The sequence below is a fragment of the Moschus berezovskii genome, chromosome 22 (genome assembly GCF_049115385.1).
Source record: "Moschus berezovskii isolate FMDL1 chromosome 22, NW_MosBer_1.0, whole genome shotgun sequence".
Classification (NCBI taxonomy): domain Eukaryota; kingdom Metazoa; phylum Chordata; class Mammalia; order Artiodactyla; family Moschidae; genus Moschus; species Moschus berezovskii.
This window is the reverse complement of record NC_142481.1, coordinates 50,802,501-50,815,698: the sequence shown is the minus strand read 5'-3', so window position 1 is coordinate 50,815,698 and position 13,198 is coordinate 50,802,501.

Here is a 13,198-nt window from a genome sequence, read left to right as displayed (position 1 = left end):
CTGGGGGGAGGGCACTCTGAGGATGCCCTCAGGCCCTGCCTCGGGGTCCCCAACCCCTGGTTAGCCAAACACTGGCCCAGGTGCTGCTGTGAGGCAGTTCTGCAGATTAAAGTCCCAGGTCTGGTGATCTTAAGACACGAAGATTATCCAGATGGGCCTGACCCATTCAGGTGAAACTTGTAAAAGCTGGGTGTTTTCCCTGGCTAGGGTTAGATAGAGGCATTAGAAGGGTCAGGGGGACATGATATGCCATTTCTGCTCTGAAGACAGATGGGTCACTTGGGAAAGAATGTGGGTGGCCTCCAGGGCTGAGTGTGGCCCAGCCCACAGCCAGAAAGGACACGGGACATCAGACCTGCAGCCTCTGGGAGGCAGATTATCCCACAGATGAGAGCCCCGCTGGGGGACACCTGGCTTTTTGCCTGTAAGACCTGCACAGAAAACCCAGTCAAGCCTGGATTCAGATTTCCAGCCCATGGAACTGTCAGGTGGTCAGTGGGTGTTATTTTAAGCTGCCAAGTGTGTGGTGACTTGCTGTGCAGCAGAAGGCAGGAACCGGCCTCTGCTCTGGATGAGGTCGGGGAGGCTGCTGAGAGAGGGGTCGGGCGATTCTGTCTTTTCTGCCAGAACATTTCCGTCCTGTGTTCACCCACGCCATCTCCCAGAGCTCCTGGTCCCTGCCCATGACGTAAAGACACCACGATGAGGTGGGTGTGAGGGCCACCTGCTCCAGAAGCTGATGGAGAGTGGACTTGTGCCGCTCTGTGGTTAACCAGTTCACTGAAGACCCGGCAACCAGGTGAGTCAAATCACATTCTATCAGAGTGTTTTATAGCTTCCTAAACCGGTGGCCAGAGAAGGCAATGGCAAGCCACTCCAGTACTCTTGCCTGGAAAATCCCATGGATGGAAGAGCCTGGTAGGCTGCAGTCCGTGGGGTCACTAAGGGTCGGACACGACTGAGCGACTTCACTTTCACTTTTCACTTTCACACATTGGAGAAGGAAATGGCAAGCCACTCCAGTGTTCTTGCCTGGAGAATCCCAGGGACGGGGGAGCCTGGTGGGCTTCCGTCTATGGGGTCACACAGAGTCGGACACGACTGAAGTGACTTAGCAGCAGCAGCAGCAGCAAACTGGTGGCTTCCTCATGCGACGAGTTGACTCACTGGAAAAGACTCTGATGCTGGGCGGGATTGGGGACAGGAGGAGACAGGGACGACAGAGAATGAGATGGATGGATGGCATCACCAACTCGATGGACATGAGTTTGAGTGGACTCCGGGAGCTGGTGATGGACAGGGAGGCCTAGCGTGCTGTGATTCATGGGGTCGCAAAGAGTCGGACACGACTGAGCGACTGAACTGAACTGAAACCAGTGGCTCAGAGGTTAAAGCGTCTGCCTGGAATGCAGGAGACCTGGGTTCGATCCCTGGGTTGGGAAGATCCCCTGGAGAAGGAAATGGCAACCCACTCCAGTATTCTTGCCTGGAAAATCCCATGGACGGAGGAGCCTGGTAGGCTACAGTCCATGGGGTCGCAAAGAGTCGGACACGACTGAGTGACTTCACTTAGCTTAACTTCACTTAGAACCAAGGAATCTTCACATAATCAATTCCCCATTTAGGGTAAGGTCCCAGAAAATTGCATCCCCTGGAAGTGAAAAAAACAAAAGAATAAGCAGCGCTGGGTACCTGTGTCTTGATACTCTCTTCCTCGCAGAGTGGAGGTGGTGGGTGTGGGGCACATGACATCCAGCAGGTGCTCAGTAAATCTTGGCGGTTGCGACGATGACTCTCAAGTGGAAGGCTTATTCACCGCCCCCTCCCTGGCCTCAGTGTTGTGACCCATGACAGGTGTCCTCGTCCCATCACAGAAGTGAGACCAGAGGGGGGACTGCAACCCTGGCTGCACAGCAGCAGCACCTGGGACAGGGAGGAGCTGAGCCTCTGCCCGGGAAGACCACCTGGAGCCCCGAGCGTCCTTGGGCCACAGTGCCCTGTGCAGGTAGGAAGAAGGGTCAGTGCCAAGCAGGGCAGTCAGGGCTTTGAAAACAGGTTGCAGGACTCACGTGTCAGAGAACGCCCTCCCGCAGGGGAAGGAGCAGTCAGAGAAACGCCAGAGGGCTTCTTGAGCAGGGGTTGTGAGGCAGGTGGAGGGATGAGAAAGGCCCCGCTCAGGCAAGAAAGGCTACAGGAGCAGGGGTCAGGGGTCTGATCTTGGAGGAAGAAGGCCTAGGCGTGGCCCCTACCTCCCCGCCGGCCAACAGGGTCTCTGTTCTGGGCTGAATCGTGCCTTCCCCTACCTGCTCCCAGAAGATGTGTTGAAGTCCTGACCCCCATCACCTGGAAGCCTGGCCTTGTTTGGAAACAGGGCCTTTGTGGATGTAATCAGGTTGAGGCAAGGTCATTAGGGTGGATCCTAATCCAGTAGGACTTGTGTCTGTGTACAAAGAGAAGCATAAAGGGGAGGGGCCAGGTGAAGATGGAGGCCAAGACTGGGGTGATGTGGCCACAATCCAAGGACACATGAACACCCCGCCCCCAACTCTGAAAGAGGCAGGAAGGACCCTCCCCAGAGCCTCCAAGAGGTAGCACAGTCATGCCCACAGCTGGACTGCAGACTCAAGAACTGCACTGTGAGAGAAGCCATTTCTGTTGTTTGAAGCCCCTGTTGTTTGTGGTTCTTGGTTATAGCAGCCCCAGAACGCTGATCCAGCCTCCAAGACCCGGGTGGGGATGCCGCTTGGTGAATGTGCAGTGCTGCCCATGAGCTAGTTATTCACAGTAGTTCACAGGCCCTCACCACCTGTTCTCTCTCATCATCTCAGGCTACAGAGGCAGGAAAACACATTTTATGTGCCTGTCTTCCCTCACATCCAGGAGTCACTGTGTGGTCCCGTTCTGGCCAGTGAGACCCAAGTAAGTCTACCAAGAAGTTTCTAAAACACTTCTGCTTCTCAAATCAAAGGACAAGAGTGTCAGGTGCCCCTCTTTCTCCTCCCCATCCGAGCTTGCTTGAGCACAATGTGGCCACAGTGTTGGGGAACCAGCCTGCCACCTTGTTACCTTGTACCTGACATCACCCAGCTGAACTCAGCTTGTCCCATGAGAAAAATAAAACCACTTTGTTCAGCTTACTTGGACTTTCTGCTCCCTGCAGATGACGCCTTCCTGGGTACCATGCTCTGCTCACATGAGCCTTTCCAAGCCCGTCTTCCCCACAGGTGACCAGAGAGGTTAAGGGCAGGTGCTCTGTGAGTCAGACCAGACAGACTCCAACCCTGGCTCCCTCACCTCCAGCTTGCAGTTCACCCCTCCTCCAGTGCCTCACTCCCCTAGAAATGGAGATAAAGATATCTCCTTGGAAAGATGATGGGAGAGTCAGATGAGATACTGCCGGCACTTAGCAGATGCTGGAGAAATAGTGCTGCCACCATTTCCAGTAGCGTCTCCATCCCCAGGTCCTGATGTGCGCAGGGCTCCACAAAATCCTAAGCACTGGAAACACGGTGCACTCGGGGTCAGGGCGAGGGCCAGCCGATCTCACCTGGGCTCTGAACCAGCTTGACACCCCATAGGTCCTCAAGTCTCAGGGCTCACTGCCCTAACTTTGGCTTGAGCCAGTCCCATGTCAGAGAACAAGAACGGCCCTATATCGTCATCATGGTTGTTGGCACAGTGGGAGCTGGCTCAGTGCATGGGACACGGCGCAGGACATCACTTGCCGGAGGACAGACCGCAAGTGACAGAGCAGGGCCTCGAGACCGGCAGCTCCCCGTGCCTACTGCCAAGCCCGACCGAGCTAAGGGTTTTGGCACCAAGAGCAGGAAGGGCAGAAATGCCAGGGGACAAAGCACTTTCATGCCTCATTTAACCCTATGACATGCTTTGAAATCAATAGATCGTTATCCTCACCTGGCAAGGAGGCGATCAGGCCTCAGGGAAGGAGAGCAGATGCTGGCAGAGCTCATGCAAGAAAAAAATGCTTCCTGACCCCAAATCCTACTGCTCTGTTCCCTCCAGAAAGGCTGAAAATCAAGCCCGGGTCAGGATGATGGCTCTGTGGGCAAGGAGGGTCACTGGAGCTCAGGTGAGCCTGGTGTCAAGGAGCTAGCACCTATGGAAACCTGCTAGAAGCTGGGTGCTCTGCATCATCTTACTCAGCTCTCTTTGGACAGAAGAGACTGAGTTTCAGGGTGGCCACTTGCCCACGTAGACAGCCAGGAAGGACAGACCCCACTTCCTACCCACTCTGTGACCCTAATCACTTTGAGAATTTCCTCACCAAGCAGAGGCCTTTGCCCTGCATTTTAATAATATATATATGTAGAATATATGCTTGTATATTAATATGTGTTAGGCTTCAGCTTAAGTTTTTGTGAAGAGGGAATCGTGTGACTCACATTTGTAACCACTGGTCCATATGTCACACGTGTGATTCTTGGTGATGGGCTTATTTTCTTTCCTACAAGGATTGGGGGTGGGAGGAGACAGGGATGACAGAGAATGAGATGGCTGGATGGTATCACCGACTCGATGGACATGAGTTTGAGTGAACTCCGGGAGTTGGTGATGGACAGGGAGGCCTGGCATGCTGTGATTCATGGGGTCGCAAAGAGTCGGACACGACTGAGTGACTGAACTGTACTGAACTGAACAGGGATAGTATTCCTCAAGAACTTCTAGATGGAACCATCAGAACCATACCTGGATAGTTTATGGCAAGGCCATGCTGGCATGTCCCAGATGGAGGTTAATACTGTCAAAACACGTGCCGGTGGCTTAATGGAATTCCAGTTGCCCAAGAGCAGGGGCCGGGTCTGCTACTTTTCTTCCACCTTGGGTTTCCAGATCTAGACAGATGCCTTATAGGCACTTATTAAATATTTTGAGATGGTCGTTCTGAATTCCCAAATGAGTTTTTGTGATGCTTCTCCCAAGCAGAATCTTTTTCTTCTGTAAAGATCATGGTACTGGGCTAATTTCTCCAATTAGCGAGATATTTCTCTACCAGTTACGATTTATTGTGTGTAATTATGGTTCTACCCAAGTGCTTGAAAAGTGGAATGTTTTCCAAAATATTGTTGATATTTCTTTATAGCATAGCCTCAGTCCCAGGATGGGAAAGACTTGAGCTGAAAGAGCATTTAGCCATCAGGCAGGTTAAGTTCTTAACTAGTAGATGAGGAAAATAGGTTAAGGGCCACCAGGGATCACCTAGCCAACTCACTCATCACTCGAGTAGGGGAGTGATTGCTGGTACAGAAAATAATTGATGTCATTTACAACCTCTTCAGGTTTTTGATCAATTACATTTGACCAAATTTCTCTGTATGACCTGTGTGATAACAGTTTGCAATAATATGTGTTAGTCACTATTCATCTGTGGTTCTGACATCAGGTATGAATTTACCCACGCAACCTGCTAATTAGCAGCTCCCAAGGGCAGCTCTGCTTGCTTGCTGTGTCTAGTACATGTAAGGTAATCAATACATGCTTGTTGACTGAATAATTGAGGAAATTTGGATTGAAATGCTGCCTATGACTTTCTCATTGAATGTGAAGACCCACTTAGCAGGCATCCTAGACCCTTCTAACTAATGCTGGGTTTTAATGAGAAATACTTTTGGTTGCAAAGAATGGTGATGTTGAACATTTAGAGTTTACTTTTCTCATGTGACATGAAATCCAGAGATGGGTAGTTGGTGGTGCTGCCTCAGCAATAATGCTCATTGATGTCAGGGACAGCATTTGTTTGATTTGTGATTTGGTCCTTCCTAATGGTATCAATATTGTTACCTTGCTTATTTAACTTATATGCAGAGTACATCATGAGGAATGCTGGGCTGGAAGAAGCACGAGCTGGAATCAAGATTGCTGGGAGAAATATCAATAACCTCAGATATGCAGATGATACCACCCTTATGGCAGAAAGTGAAGAGGAACTAAAAAGCCTCTTGATGAAAGTGAAAGAGGAGAGTGAAAAGGTTGGCTTGAAGCTCAACATTCAGAAAAAAAAGATCATGGCATCTGGTCCCATCACTTCATGGGAAATAGATGGAAAAACAGTGGAAACAGTGTCAGACTATTTTTTTGGGCTCCAAAATCACTGCAGATGCTGATTGCAGCCATGAAATTAAAAGACGCTTACTCCTTGGAAGGAAAGTTATGACCAACCTTGGTAGTATATTAAAAAGCAGAGACATTACTTTGCCAACAAAGGTCTGTCTAGTCAAGGCTATGGTTTTTCCCGTGGTCATGTATGGATGTGAGAGTTGGACTGTGAAGAAAGCTGATCGCCAAAGAATTGATGCTTTTGAACTGTGGTGTTGGAGAAGACTCTTGCGAGTCCCTTGTACCGCACGGAGATCCAACCAGTCCATTCTGGATGTTCATTGGAAGGACTGATGCTAAAACTGAAACTGCACTACTTTGGCCACCTCATGTGATGAGTTGACTCACTGGTAAAGACTCTGATGCTGGGAAAGGTTGGGGGCGGGAGGAGAAGGGGACGACCGAGAATGAGATGGCTGGATGGCATCACCGACTCTGTGGACATGAGTTTGAGTGTACTCTGGGAGTTGGTGATGGACAGGGAGGCCTGGCGTGCTGTGATTCATGGGGTCGTGGAAAGTCGGACATGACTGAGCGACTGAACTGAACTGAACTGAATGGTATCAATATGGCTGCCACAGCTCCAGACATCACCTCCTGCACCAATGCAGGAAGAAGGGAAGAAGCCAGCAGTGTTCAGTTTAGTCGCTCAGTTTTGTCTGACTCTTTGTGACCCCATGGACAGCAGCCTTCCAGGCCTCCCTGTCCATCACCAACTCCCAGAGCTTACGCACTCATGTCCATTGAGTCAATGATGCCATCCAACTATCTCATCCTGTCGTTCCCTTCTCCTCCTGTCCTCAATCTTTCCCAGCATCAGGGTCTTTTCAGATGTCAGTTCTTCGCATCAGGTGGCCAAAGTATTGGAGTTTCAGCTTCAGCATCAGTCCTTCCAATGAATATTCAGGACTGATTTCCTTTAGGATGGACTGGTTGGATCTCCTTGCTGTCCAAGGGACTCTCAAGAGTCTTCTGCAACACCACAGTTCAAAAGCATCAATTCTTTGGGACTCAGCTTTCTTTATAGTCCATCTCTCACATGCATACATTAATATTGAAAAAAACCATAGCTTGACTAGATGGACCTTTGTTGGTAAAGTAATGTTTCTGCTTTTTAATATGCTGTCTGGTTGGTCATAGCTTTTATTTGAAGGAGCAAGCGTCTTTTAATTTCATGGCTGCAGTCACCATCTGCAGTGATTTTGAAGCCCCCAAAAGCCTATCACTGTTTCCATTGTTTCCCCATCTATTTGCCATGAAGTGATGGAACCCAATGCCATGATCTTAGTTTTCTGAATGTTGAGTTTTAAGCCAACTTTTTCACTCTCCTCTTTCACTTTCATCAAGAGGCTCCTTAGTTCTTCGCTTTCTGCCATAAGTGTCGTGTCATCTACATATCTGAGGTTATTGATATTTCTCCTGGCAATCTTGATTCCAGCTTGTGATTCATCCAGTCCAGCATTTCTCATGATGTACTCTGCATATAAGTTAAATAAGCAGGGTGACAATATACAGCCTTGACACACTCCCTTCCCTATTTGGAACCAGTTTGTTCCATGTCCAGTTCTAACTGTTGCTTCTTGACCTGCATGCAGATTTCTCAGGAGGCAGGCCAGGTGGTCTGGTATTCCCATCTCTTGAAGAATTTTCCAGTTTGTCGTGATCCACGCAGTCAAAGGCTTTGGCGTAGTCAATAAAGCAAAAGTAGATACAATTCAATATTTTTAGTGAATTAAAAAAGTACAACATGCACCAACCATCACTACAAGTTTAGAAGTTTTAATCACCCCAAAAGAAACCCTGTACCTGTTACGGTCACTCCTCAGTTATCCAGAACAACCTCAACCCTGGCAACCATAGATCTGTTTTCCATCTCTATGGATTTGCTTCTTCTGGATGTTTGATAGAGACATAATTGTACAAAAAGTAGCCTTTGCCACTGACTGCTTTAACTTAGCATGATATTTACAAGGTTCATCCATATTGTAGCATGTGTCAGTTTTCCCTACCTTTATTGAGGTATAATTGGCAAATAAAGTTGAATATATTTAAGGTATACAACCTGATGATTGTATATACCTAATTGTGATTGCCACAATCAAGCTTCTTTTTTTATTAGTTGAAGTATAATTGACCTACAACAGTATGTCCGTTCCAGGTGCACAATGTGGATATGATACTTTTATATGTAACAAAATGGCCCCCCAGGATAAGTCTAGTTATCATCAGCCACCATACTAAGTGACTACAATATTATTGGCTATATTCCCCATGCTCTACATTTCATCCCCATGATGTATTTATTTTGTAACTGGAAGTTTGCCCCTCCCCTCAGTCCCCTTCACCTATTTCACTCATTCCTCCCACCCCCATTCCCTCTGGCAACTATCTATGAGTCTGTTTCTCTTTTGTTATGCTTGTTCATTTGCTTTAGTTTTTAGATTCTACATATAAGTGAAATTGTATGATATTTGTCTTTGATAGCCTGACTTATTTCACTTAGCATACTGCCTTCCGGGTCCATCAGTATTATCACAAGTGGCAAGATTTCATTCTTTATTATGGCTGAGTAATAGTCCTCGACTATGTATATCATATTTTATTTGTCCATTTATCCACCAATGAACAGTTAGGTTGCTTCAGTATCTTGGCTGTAGGAACATAAGGGTGCATGTATGTTTTCAAATTTGTGTTTTTGTGTTCTTCGGAAAAATACCCAGAAGTGGGATTGCTGGATCATATGGTAATTCTATTTTTTCATTTTTAAAGGAAGCTCCATGTTGTTTTCATAGTGGCTGCATCAATTTACATTCCCACCAACAGTATACAAGGGTTCCTTTTTTCCACATCCTTTCCAATACACGTTATTTGTTGTCTTTTTGATACCACCATTCTGACGGGTGTGAAGTGATACCTCATTGTGGTTTAGATTTGCATTTCTCTGATGACTCGTGATCTTGAGCATCTTTTCATGTACCTATTGGCCATCTTTATGTCTCTCTGGAAAAATGTCTATTCAGATCCTCTGCTCATTTTTCAACTGGAATTTTTTTTATATTGAGTTGTATGAGTGCTTTGTATATTTTGGATATTAAGTTCTTATCAGATATCTTGTTTGCAAATATCTTCTCCCATTCAGTAGACTGCCTTTTCATTTAGTTTGATATAGTATCATCTGTTTCTTTTTCCCTTGCTTAAAGAGACAGATCCTCCCAAAATACTGCTAAGACCTCTGTCAAGGAGTGTATTGCCTATATTTTATTCTAGGAGTTTTATGGTTTCAGGTCTTACTTTGAAGTCTTTAATCTATTTTGTTTATTTTTGTATGAAGTTTGGGGAAATAGTCCAATTTGATTACTTTATGGCCATCCAGTTTTCCCAACACCACCATTTATTGAAGAGGTTGTCATTTCCCCATTGTATGTTCTTGCCTCCTTTGTCTTAGATTAATTGACCATAAGTGTGCGGGTTTATTTCTGAGCCCTCTGCTCCATTAATCCCTGTGTCTGGTTTTGTGCCAGTTTCATACTGTTTTGGTTACTGTAGCTTTGTGTAGTCTAAAGTCAGGGAGTGTGACACCTCCAGCTTTGTCCCTCTTTCTCAAGATTGTTTTGCCTATTGGGGTCTTATGTGTTTACATACAAGTTTCAGAAACTTTTGTTGTAGTTCTGTGAAAAATGCCATTGGTAACTTGATAGAGATTGCATTGAATCTGTAGAGTGCTTTGGGGAGTATGGTCATTTTAACAGTATTAATTCTTCCTCTCCATGAATACTGTATATTTTTCCATTTGTTTATATTGTCTTCAATTTGTTTCATCAATGTCTTATTATCTTTTTTTGTCTGTGGTGAGAATACTTACAATCTACTCTCTTAGCAAATTTCAGGGGCACAGTATGGTATTAACTCTAGTCACCACACTGTACATTAGATCCTCAGAACTTGTTCATCTTGTAATTGAATGTTTGTAACCTTTAATCAACATTGATTGCTATTATGACGATGTCTTACTCAGCATTACTGGGGCCATAGTGACCTGATACAGTAGGCAACTTTCACTGTTTACCCCTGGGTTGGTAGCATAGCACTTATGAAGCAGACATTGGAGCAGAGCACAGACTCCAAGGCACTGTCTCTCAGAAAGGTTATGTCTCTAGCTGGGGAGCATAATGTACACACATGAATGAAGACAGCCCTTGGAATCATGGAGGTTTGTTACACTTGCTTCTTATATCATCACATCACAAGGCAACGCAAGCTTCCAAGCTTTATAGTGGGCACTGTATATATTTAATCCTCGGCATGACTCTGCAATAGATAGGATGCTCTTGACTACGCATACCAGAAAATCCAACTGAAAAGGGCTTAAATAAAAAAAGAAATTCACTGTCAGAAAGTCCTGAGGTGTGAAAGCTTTAGAGTTGGTGAATGTATTGGCTCAAGTGTACCGTTGAGGACTCAGTCTTCTTCTGTCTGTACATTCTGCCCTCCTCAGAATGTCAGCCCTGACCTTAGACTGGCTCTCCTCATGCTCACAAGTGGCTGCAACTGTTCCAGGAATCACATCTAGCATCCAGAAGAAGAAGGAAGATTATTTTTCTATGTATAACAAGTTTAAGGGCAAAGAAAAACAAAATAAAAAATCTTTGACTGAAGCGCCTTAGTTCAGGTTGTAGCACATGCCCATGCTTAAACTAACTTCAGACAAGAAGAATAGAGTCATCATTAGAGTCATAGAGTCATTGTTGACCAATAAGGATGCACCTTCTGAGGCTGGAGCCAGCCTCTCCTGAAGTCCATGGTTGTGGAATAGAGTGTGGAAGCCAGAGTAATATCAGGATTCTGTTTGCAAATAAGGACACTGAAACTCACAGAGGTCATATAACTTGCAGGAGGTCACATCTGATATGCTTTATGCCAGGTTTCTAACACAGATCTGTCGGACCCAAAATCTCTGTCCACTGGAGCACCCTGCTGCTTTACATGAGGTGGCAAGGTTGGAGAGGGAAGGGCTTATATTATTAGGGCTGATATTGCCCTTTTACCCTCATAATCACAGTGGCCATTGTACTCCATTCGAGGCAGCTTTTGAGAGTGTAGGTGCCCCATAATCATTAATTTTATAGCTGGGCAGATACAATCTAGCTTCAGATAACCACATCACTCATTCCAACATTGTGCGAGGGTCCAGTCTGCCAGGTTAATTACCTCCTCTTCTGCGGGAAATGTACTCCACAGCCTGTCATGCTTTCTTCCTTCTTGTCCACCCCTTAGCTAGTCCTTAGCACCACACCAGGCCTGGAAGGTGTTGGGTATGCCTGGGTCGCTCAGTAGCATCCTTGGGAAGAAGCTGATGAGGGAGGAGGTCCCAGGGGCTGACTGTAATGAGGCTGGAACATCCCTAGACTTGCTGTCTCACCTGTCATTGCTCTGCTGCCACAGATGAGGGAGAAGTGGATGTCTCAGCAACAGCCTCCTCATCCTGCTCACTCACTTGACACTCACAGCACTGTACACACAGCGTGGAAACAGGGTGTGCCCTGCCTTTATCCTGAGACGATCAGGCTAAAACCTTCTTTGTGTCGTCTGGGTTCGTGAACGGTTAGCAGTGTCAGAAGGGACAGCTGGAAAGCCCAGGGCTTTGGAAACCCGGTTTCCGTCTTTCCCACTTTGGCCTTGGACGTGCCGTTTATTCCCTCTGCACCCCAGCTTTCTTATCTGTGTGCCACCTTGGCCAGGCTGCTCTGTGGCTCAGGAACCACAGATACTGAAACTTGATGAGTGGCTGGCACCCAGGAGCAGTGGCCATGAGTGTTATCCTCAGTGGACTTAGGCCAATAAAACTGGGACCAAGTCAAGGCTCCTTCGTGGAACTTTTTACAAGTTATGGCCCAGGTTCTTACCACACATGGAGTGTGGCCGAAGTGGATTTGGATGGAGCGATTTGATTCAGTAGTCATCTGACATCTTGGCACGTTCCGAAAGGAGAATTTAAATTTTTCTGTGAGGCTCGGCTTCAAAATCTTGTGAGCTTCCTTGCTTGGTCCAGGGAGCTGGGGAAAGAAATACCCTTGGATTTACGTCTCCTCCTGGGTGAGTGTGTTAGCTCCCTCTGGCTGCTCAGTAGCTTAACATGTATTTATTATCTCTCTGTTCTGGAGACCGGAAGTCTGAAATTAGTCTCACAAGTTTAAAAATCAGTGTCAGCAGGGTTGTTCTTTCTGGAGGCTCCAGGGGAGAATGTTTCTTGCCTTTTCCAGCTTCTAGAGGCGCCGCATACCTTGGCTCGTGGTCCGCCTCCTCCATTTTCAAATTTCAGTCTCTGCTTGCATCTTCCCATCCTGTTCTTCTGACTTAGACCCTTCTGCCTGCTTCCCTACCTCTTATAAGGACTCTGTGAGGATATTGGGCCCCCAGATAATCCAGGGTAATCTTTGTCTCAAGATCTTTAACTCAGTCCCATCAGTGAAGTCCCTTTGCCCAGTAAGGTCACATATTCATGGAATCAGGATGTCCTAATTCACCTGCTCCAGTGCGTGTGCAGCAAGCCTGTGGTGGAGGGACCAGGAGGGCATTAGAAGTGTGCTGTGCTTAATGCTCCAAGCAGCGACCACACTCCTGGGGTGACACCACCTGCTGAAGACCAGAAAGGGTCCTAGGTTATTTCTGATGACTGAGAGAGAGCTGGATTTACAAATGCTGGACTGACACCGGCCTTCTGTTCCCACGAGAGTCCAGACAGGAAAACAGACCACACCGGCTATTTGGGCAGGAGAATTCAATACAGGGCATTGGTGCAACAGATGTGGAAGTGCGGAGAGGCAGGGAGGGAACCGTGGTAGTAAAGAGCAGCAAATGTGCATCCTTCAGGCAGAGCAAAGATTCCCCCACAAAGTCCGGTTGTCAGCTGGTTTGCTAGCTCGTAACCCACTCCAGTGTTCTTGCCTGGAGAATCCCAGGGAAGGGGGAGCCTGGTGGGCTTCCGTCTATGGGGTCACACAGTCGGACACGACTGAAGTGACTTAGCAGCAGCAGCAACCTGTTACAAAACAAGAGTTGTGACATGTTGGCTTAGCAAAGATTT